We start from the raw sequence: 9,769 nt of genomic DNA on the forward strand, positions 1-9,769 counted from the left end.
GCCAGGCCGCAAAGGCAGGCAGGCAGGCTGGGCCCCCGGCCTTGGAGGCCTCTGCGGGGATCCGAGGGGCCCTGGAGTCCTCGTCCAGCCCGGCACGCAGGGGCGTCTGGGCGCCAGGGCGCGGCGGCAGAGGGGCCAAAGGGAGGCGTCCGCGGCGGGTGGTGGGCTGGGAGGCCCATTGCAGGGATGGGAACACTGAGCTGCCGGGCGGGGTAAGCGGCACCAGCGGTGCCAGAAAAACCTGCCTCCCTCGGCCGCGCGGACCAAGCCAAAACAGCCCGCGGGAGGCGCCCCCAGGTGCGCGCAACCCCCCCCCCCCCTCCGCGAGCCAGCTGCTCAGAAGCCCCGACCTGCGTGCGCAGGGGCCGGCCTGGGAGAGGCCTGGGGCGCCGCGCGCAGCCGCGACCTGCCAACTAGAACCGGCGGCCTCGGACTTGCGCACCTGGTTTGGCCGCCCTGGGTGTGCTGGTTAAATGTTAGCTGTGCCCGGGAGCACGTTCGGGTGGAGCCCGGGGACCTGGGAGGAGCCCGAGTGGGAGGGGACTTCGCGCGGCGGGAGCCGAGGGCTCGGGCGCCCCAGCTCGCAAGCTGCAGGCCCCGGGTTTGCCGGGCACCTGTGACCCGCGAAGTCCCCGCCACAGGATCAGCGCGGCCGCCCCAGCAGGACTGGGGGGCGGGGGGCAGTGCGCGCCTCCCCTTTTCCTAGTGTCCTCGCTGGCCCCTGCCCCTGGAGTCGGACCCTGATGTTCTTTGCTTTCCTTCATTTTAGTCTTGAAAAAAGAAAAAAAAAAAGGATCAGAACTCTGATATTTTTATTTTGTAAAATATACATAAGCCACCACCGTAACCGTCTCTAGGCGCACAGCTCGGGGTTCGGAGCACCCTCCCCCCACCATCTCCAGAACCTCCCATCTCCCCACACGGAGACCCTGTCCCCAAAAAGCACTGACCCCCGCCCCCCGCCCCACCCCTGGCTCCCACCACCTCCTCTGTCTCTGTGGACGGGCCTCCTCTGGGGACCTCCTGGGAGTGGGGTCCTGCGGGACGCGTCCTTCTGGGTCTGGGTCCCCTCCCTGAGCCCGGTGTCCTCGGGGTCCGTCCACGTGGGGGCAGGTGTCGGGGTCCCTTCCTCCCCGAGGCTGGATCGTATCCCGGGTGTGGACGGGCCACACTGCGGTCATCCTTTCATCTGTCGATGGACACCGTTGGGTTGCTTGCACCTTTTGGCCACTGTGAATAGTCAGCTATGAACACGGGTGTGCAAACACCAACATGATTTTAAGAATTGAACTTTGCTCTGGATTCTCTGATTTAAGCCTCAGCAGCCCTGTTGGCACTTTGGAACCGGACCTAATGAGTCTGGTGGAAGGGTTCCCCATGAGGCTTCCAGGAAACTCGGGAGCATGCCCGCCTCCGGCCGCCCGGGGCTAGAGCACAGGCTGCGGGGACTGAGCCGGAGCCGCCGCCAGGCAGTAGGTAGAGGCCCGGGTAGGACAAGAGCTGGCCTGCCATCCGTCCTCGGGTGCACTCCGGCATCAATTCCCTCCGCCACGGGCCAGCCATACAGAAAGCTCCGGCGAGGTAGGCCCGGCTGTCGGTCCGCCTGTCTCTCCTTGGCGGCTCTTGCTTCCCGTCCGCCTCATCCCCCATGACTGGTCTCATCCCCCAGTGCTTTGGCAAGACCACCACCTCCCTTGAGCTGAGCACTAGACCTCCAGTATTATGGCCCGAAATCATATGCGCTTTTTCAGGAGCTCAGGTGCACTATTTTTAATTGAGGTAGAATTGACATTCAGTTGCATTATTTTTTTTTAAGATTTTATTTATTCATGAGAGACACAGAGAGAAGCAGAGACACAGGCAGAGGGAGAAGCAGGCTCCCTGCAGGGAGCCCGATGTGGGACTCGATCCCAGGACCCCAGGATCACGTCCTGAGCTGAAGGCAGACGCTTAACCACGCTGAGCCACCCAGGCGTCTGGGTTGGTTTTTTTTTTTTTTTTTTTTTTTTTAAGATTTTATTTTTAGGGCAGCCCAGGTGGCTCAGCGGTTTAGCGCCGCCTTCAGCCCAGGGCCTGATCCTGGAGACCCGTGATCAAGTCCCGAGTCGGGCTCCCTGCAGGGAGCCTGCTTCTCCCTCTGCCTGTGTCTCTGCCCCTCTCTCTCTCTCTCTCTCTCTGTCTCTCATGAATAAATAAATTAAAATCTTAAAAAAAAAAGATTTTATTTTTAAGTAATCTCTGTGCCCAGTGTGGGGCTGGAACTCACAGCCGGAGATCAAGAGTCCTGCACTGTTCTGGCAGGGCCAGCCAGGCGCCCGTAATGGAGACATTTTAAAATGTACTGGTTGGTAACCCACTTTTCCAGGGACGATAGCCTAACCGTCTCCCTCATTTAAGATGTATTCGTATTCAAGATCATTGTTAGCAGCTGAGTAGTATTCTGTGGACGTGAGCCAGTGGACACGGGGGCACTCTGGAGACGGCTTCTGGCTTTGCTTCTGACTGGGCCAGTTCTCCTTCCAGGCGCTCAGTCCCCAGGCTTTACCAGGTGGTCAAGTATCCTGCGTATCACCGCTGCGTATTTTGTTACCCAAACTCCTGCCACAGGACATTTGCATCGCCTCCCCGTATTTTACTTTTATAAACAACGCTCCGCTGAACATCCTTGCAGCTCCGTCTTGAAGCCACCCAAAAATGTTTCCTTTTGGTGAATTTTTAAATGCAGATTCCCTGTGCCAGAAGCTACGCATATCTTTAGAAGTTTTCCATCGTGCCACTTTTTTCGCTGGTATCTTTAAACTAAAGTGTATAGGGTGAGGGCACCCGGATTGGCTCAGTCGGTAAAGGGTCTGCCTCCAGCTCAGGTCATGATCCCGGGGGGTCCTGGATGGAGCCTGCTCAGCGGGGAGCCTGCTTCTCTCTTCCCCCCCCACCACTCCCCCTGCTCATGTTCTCTCTCTCTCTCTCTCAAATAAATAAAATCTTTACAAAAATTAAGATACAGGCCAGAGACAGTAAAATGCACAGTTATTAAGTCTGTAGTTTGAGGGGTCTGACAAATGTACCCGCCCGCGTAGCCTCCACGCTTTGCTCTCTTTGGCTGCTAAGTTTCACTTTGGAAAAATTTTAGAATTTCACAGAAAAGTCGCAAAGACTCTGGAGACACTTCCCCATGCCCCTCACCCGGCTTCCCCCGAAGCCAACATCCTATGTCCCCACTTGTACTGGTCACAGCTGGGGACCAACATCCATAAACCCCAACCAGGACAACTCTGTCCTGGATTTGGGCGACACCAGTTTTCCCACTAAAGCCTATTTCTGTTTCTTGACCCCATCCAGGACCCCGCCTTGCAGTTAAGTCAACTGACTTTCCACCCACCCCACCCACCCCAACCCCCACCCCGCTTAAAAAAAAATAATTGTAGTAAATTACATATTGCGTAACAGTGGCCATTTTAACCCTTTCTACGTGTGCAGCTCAGTGGGCACCGGGTACTCTCCTGGGGCGGCGTGGCCATGCCCCCTCCCGTCTCCGGAAGGCTCTCATCCTCCCAGACTGGACCTCTGTCCCCGTTCAGCCAGCTGGCCTTCGAGAGCGCGCACAGAACTGTCCGGGCCGGGCCTGCCAGGACACTCAGCGTACACTGGGGGGCTTTTCGTGGTCCACCTCGAACCCAGACATAGCTCTGTTCCCCCAGATGTGGCTCCCAAGTGGCAGATGAGGTCGCTTTCAGCGCCTCAGCCTCTTTACCCAGGTCGCTGGTAAAAACGACAGGTCGCCAGGTAGGTAGGTGCTTTTCTTTCTTTCTTTCTTTCTTTCTTTCTTTCTTTCTTTCTTTCTTTCTTTCTTTCTTTCTTTCTTTTTTTTTTTTGATTTTATTTATTCACCTGAGAGTGAGAGAGAGAGGACGAGCATGAGCAGTGGGGAGAGGCAGAGGGAGACGCAGACTCCCCCTTGAACGGGGAGCCCGATGTGGGGCTCGATCCCAGGACCCCAGGATCATGACCTGAGCCGAGGGCAGACACGTAACCAACAGGCACCCAGTGGATATGTTTATATGTGGACACACACACACACACACACGCCCATCCTATTGAAGTCCTAACCCCCGGTGTCTTAGAATGTGACCTTCCTTGGAAATTCGGTTATTGAAGAAGATACAATTAGTTAACATGAGGCCATCCTGCAGCAGGGTGGACCCCAATCCAATGTGACTGCTGTCTTTATTAAGAAGGGGACATTTGGGGCAGCCCGGGTGGCTCAGCAGTTTAGCGCCTGCCTTCAGCCCAAGGCATGAGCCTGCAGACCCGGGATCGAGTCCCATGTCGGGCTCCCTGCATGGAGCCTGCTTCTTCCTCTGCCTGTGTCTCTGCCTCTCTCTCTCTCTCTGTGTGTCTCTCATGAATAAATAAATAAAATCTTAAAAAAAAAAAGAAGGGGACATTTGTATTATTTTATTTTATTAAAAAAAATTTTTTAAAGATTCTATTTATTAAAAAAAAAAAAGATTCTATTTATTCGAGAGAGACACAGAGAGAGGCAAAGACACAGGCAGAGGGAGAAGGAGGCCTCATGCAGGGAACCCTTATGAGGGACTCGATCCCAGGACCCCAGGGTCATGCCCTGAGCCGCAGGCAGACGCTCAACCACTGAGGCACCCAGGCGCCCCAAGAAGGGGACATTTGGACACCGAGGGACACACTGGCACAGAGGGAAGGCGCTGGGAGGCCATCCAGGGAGCAGGCCCAGGAGCCCCCCGAGCTTCCTGGAAGCCTTTGGAGGGAGCGTGGCCCCCGCTGACACCTCGGCTTCCGACTTCCAGCCTCCAGAATGGAGAGAACGTCTCTCAGCTGTTCTGTGCCACCCTGTCCGGGGTGCTCTGTTGCAGCAGCTTATATATTTTATAGGGTCATTACCAGAGGGGGGTGGGGTAGGAGGGTCAGGGAGATAGTGGAAGAATGTCACACTGCCGGTCCTGAAGATGGAGGAGAGAGAGATCCTGAGTCTTTAAAAAAATAACAATAATTGGGGATCCCTGGGTGGCGCAGCGGTTTGGCGCCTGCCTTTGGCCCAGGGCGCGATCCTGGAGACCCGGAATCGAATCCCACGTCGGGCTCCCGGTGCATGGAGCCTGCTTCTCCCTCTGCCTGTGTCTCTGCCTCTCTCTCTCTCTCTGTCTCTCTGTTACTATCATAAATAAATAAAAATTAAAAAAAAAAAAGAAGACTATCATTTAAAAAAAAATAACAATAATTGTGCATGTATTATTTACACATAATTGAGATCAGCAGTAAAATTAAAGGTGTGCACACGCAGGCCCACAGGCGGGCCCGGGGACGTGCCATGTCTACCGGGGTCCGTTTGCGGATCAGCTGTGCCCTCTCCTGCTTCCTCACTGCGGGGCACCATCCGGCCCCTCCCTTGGCTGGGATTCGGGTCCCCTCTGCCTGCCACCCTCTATGACCCGATCTAACAGGCGAATGAGGTCCCCCCTCTGCATGACTCGTCCCTGGGGAGCGCACGAGGGTTCCCGAAGCTCACCATTTCTCTCGTCTGCATATTTAAAGACAAATGTTCATTCTTGAAGCAAATGTTTTCTGGGCGCCGCTGTGCAGACCGTATTCTGAGCCCCGGGGGGATTAGGCAGTGAGCGGCCAGGCCTGTTGGCTGGAAACTCGCGGCTGTGACTTGACAGTCTTCTAATTTCCCTCGCGCCCCGCTGGCCTCCTTCTCTGGCCCCTTGGCTGGACCCCAGCATTGGGGGACCCCCGGCCCAGGGACGCCCTCTCTGCCCACGCTCCCTTGGGGGACGCCTTCCACCCTCAGAGCTTGGGAAGACCAACCCACCCCCTCCCAGCGCCACACCCGCACCGTCCCCGACACCTCGGTACACCTGTCCACTGCCTCTGGACACCTGCTGGACATGTCCATGGTGAAGAGGAAGAGCAGAGCTATTGCTCACACTTGACGCTCGCTGTCTCCCTAAACCCGTCCATCGGGCATCTGCACGCCCCGTGAAACCTGGCAAGTCCTCCAACACCGGACGCAGCACCATATCTTCTCCACTTGACCTTCGAAATAGATCCATTCTCCCTTCTGCCACTGGTGTCTCCGCCTGTGCTCCCCCAGTGCCCACGCCAGACCCCCAACTAGCTACTCCGCACCCTCCAGGAGTTCCACACAGCCGTGGGTGCGATGAATGGAGCATAAACGCAGACAGTCATCTGCTTAAAACAATGCTAACGTCTTCCTGCCACACTGTTTGGGGGCACCTTTGTATTTTTTTCTTTTACTTTTTTGAAAGAAAAAAAATTCAATTTTATTCTTAAATCACCAGGCTTATATACCAATGGGATATGCCATCCACTGGGCACCACATGAGTTCCCAGACTTTGAAACCAGATAGAACATGGCCACCTTCATGTCCTCTTCCAGGTCGACTTATTTTTTATTTTACTTTTTTATTGTGATAAAACATATATGGCATAAAACTTACCATTTCAACCGTTTTTACCTGTATAGAAGTTAATGGAGTGAAACACATTCATGTTATTATGAACCCACCCCCACCACTGTCTCCAGAACCTTCCATCTCCCCACACAGAGACCCCATCCCCAAGAAGCACTGACCCCTCGCCCCCTGCCCCACCCCTGGCTCCCACCACCTCCTCTGTCTCTGTGGATGGGCCTCCTCTGGGAACCTCCTGGGAGTGGGGCCATCGTGCAGGAGGTGTCCTTCTGGGTCTGGGTCCCCTCCCAGAGCCCGGTGTCCTCGGGGTCTGTCCATGTGGGGGCAGGTGTCAGATGTCCTTCCTTTCTCAGGCTGAGTAATATTCCAGATGTATGAATGAGCCCCATCATATGTTTCCATTCATTTGTTTGATGGACATTTGGGTTGTGTCTACATTTTAGCAATTGTGAATAACACCGCTGTGAACATGGGCATTGCATTGCTTTTTAAATATTTATGTCATCCACATACCAAAACATTCACTCTTTAAAGTGTATAATCCAGTGGTTTTCCGTGTATTCAAAAGTTGTGCAACCATCACCACGATCTAATCTTAGAACATTTTTTCTCCCCTCAAGGAAACCTGTCCCCATTAGCAGCCACCCCCACGAGCCCCCTCCCATCCGTGGAGGAGCCCATCCTGGACTTGTCACACACATGGACTCACACCCCATGGGGGAACCCTGTCACTGGTTCCCTCCCTGAGCGTCGTGGGCTCAGGGTCCATCCCCGGGGCGGCGCGTGTGGGCCCCTCGCCCCTGTTCGCGGCCAGCATTCCCATGTGTGGATGGACACACTGTGTGTATTTATCCATCAGCTGAGGGACATTTGGACTGTTTTGAGTTTGGGGTTGTTTTGAATAAGGCTCTTATGGATCTGCACCTCCAAGTTTGGGTGTGGACCAGATGTCATTTGTCTTGGGTACACACCTGGGGTGAAATCACCAAGTCAGACGGTCACTCTGCTTAACTTTTGGAAGAAGTCGTCCACAACAGCTGAGTCATGGTGCGCCCCTACTAGCGGGACACGAGGGCTCCAGTCTCTCCCATCGCCACCAACACTTGTTATTGTCTGCTTTCTTTGATTCAGCCCATCCTAGCAGGGCTGAGGTGGTGTCTCATCGTGGTTTTGATTTGCATTTCCCCAGTGACTAATGACTATTGGGCAACTTTTTTTTTTTTTAGATTTTTTTTTGTATATCTTTTTCTGGAGAGATATCTATTAAAATCCTTTGCTCATTTAAAGCAATTGGTGATTTTGTTTTTATTGTTGGGCTTAAGACTTCTTTATAGATTCTGAGCAGCAGACCCTTATCATATCTATGATTTGCAAATATTCTCTCGCCTTTCGTGGGTTTTTCTTTCACTTTCTTGATGGTAGTCTCTGAAGCACAAAAGTTAAGAAACGCAACTCTGACAATACTTTAAATTTCATTATAAACAATATATGCATTGGGGCGCCTAGCCAGCTCCACCAGGAGAGCATTTGACTCTTGATCTCTGGGTGGTGAGTTCGAGCCCCACATTGGGCATAGAGATGACTTAAAAAAAATTCATGATGCAAAAGTCAAAAGATCAAAGATAGTGAACAGAAAGTCTCTGACCCTGCTCCCCATCCCCCCCTACTTCTCCATCCCAGAAGCAACCCCTGCTTATGGTGACAAGAATGATCTGCTCCAAATATATGAGTTTGCAGCCTGGCCAACATGACTCGAATTCAAGGCCATCCATTCACTCGCTGTGTGCTTTGGCAAGTCATGTGCCTTCCCTGGGTCCCCGTGCTGTCAACCTGTCCATCAGAAATGATCATCCTTGCTACACAGAGGGACTGAAATTGCATGCAAAGGTAGAACTCAGAAAACCAGAGCTGATGTTACTTCGTACCCTGGGACAAATTTGTTTTGAGACAAGTGTGCCAAGTATTTGTTGGTTCGCGTGTTGTTTTACTGCTAAGATGGAGTTCGTCTTGACACACTCCGAAAACCTTTTTGCCAAGTTTATCTTATGGGGGTTTGCCGATGAAGTAAAAAAAAAAAAAAAAAAGCATTGAGCGTGTGTGAACTTTTCATCTTTGAAATGTGGGTTTCATCATCGTCCTGGCCAGGAACAGGAGCGGGGTTTGGCCCAAACAGTAGTAATCATGTCAATATAATAACATCTATCACGTATGGAGGACCTCTCTCCTGCCGCACCGTGGGGTTTGTGAATGTTACAGGTACCATCTTAGTCTCCCCCTTGTTACAACCCTAGGAAGTCTCTATCAATATTCTCTGTGAAGGACTCTGAGGATCAGAGAGGTTAAGTAATCTGCCCAAGGTCACACAGTAACTCAGTCCTTTAGAACTCTAGCTTTTAAAATAGTATCTACTTGGGTATATTTTTTGGGGGGGGGGGAGGGGAGCTCTGGACAAAGCTTTGCCTCTCTCTTTGTTTTCATTTCAGGGACAGGAGTGAGCATGGGAGATCGGGGTATGCCATCCTGAGGGACCCCCCCACCCCAGCCCTCCTGGCAGGGTTCAGAGCCAGGTGGATGCTGGATTTGACATCCCGGCTCATTGTCCCTCTCTGGGCCTCAGACTTTGCTCATATAGAAGATGGAAATCATATCACTCCTGCTTCTTCTCCGGGCACGTTGAGGATTAGATTCAATGCCCAGCTTCTATAAGCATTCCCTGCCCCTCTGAATCAGGTCATGGGGTGTAGAGAAACGGTGCAGGATATTCCAAGCTAGGTGGTACTGGAGGGGAAACTGAGTCACTCCTGTACTGGCCCAGTGGGCGGAGCTTGGGGGTGGGGGTGGGGGTGGGGTGAGACCATTCAGGAGTGAGGACCCCCGCTCTCATTATCCGGGGGAGTCCAGGCACAACCCTGAGACCTGCGAATTGGAATTGTCTTTCTGCCCGGCCCTCTCTAATCCCAAAGCTGATGGCAGGGTGGCATAAGGAAGGAAGAAGGGCTTGTGTCCCAGGCAGGGTCGTTAGAGCAAAGTCCCGGGTTCCACCCTCACACGGGACCCACGTGGCCCCTCCCTCAGTCCCTTCCCACCGACTGGGGGCTGGTTTCAGGCTGCAAGTCCCCGGGCTGTCACTTCCCCTCTGGGGGCCTCCCGGGTTTCCCCTTGAAGCCAAATTATTATTACAAAAGCCGATTCAACCCGTTTGGGAGTTGAAAGGCGCCTTTAATATGTTGTGCGTAGAAGTAATAAAGTACAAGGGGCGGTGGGAAGCTTTGAAGTCGCAGAAGGACGGACCGAGTCCC

The sequence above is a fragment of the Canis lupus genome, chromosome 20 (assembly GCF_011100685.1).
Source record: "Canis lupus familiaris isolate Mischka breed German Shepherd chromosome 20, alternate assembly UU_Cfam_GSD_1.0, whole genome shotgun sequence".
Taxonomy (NCBI): Eukaryota; Metazoa; Chordata; class Mammalia; order Carnivora; family Canidae; genus Canis; species Canis lupus.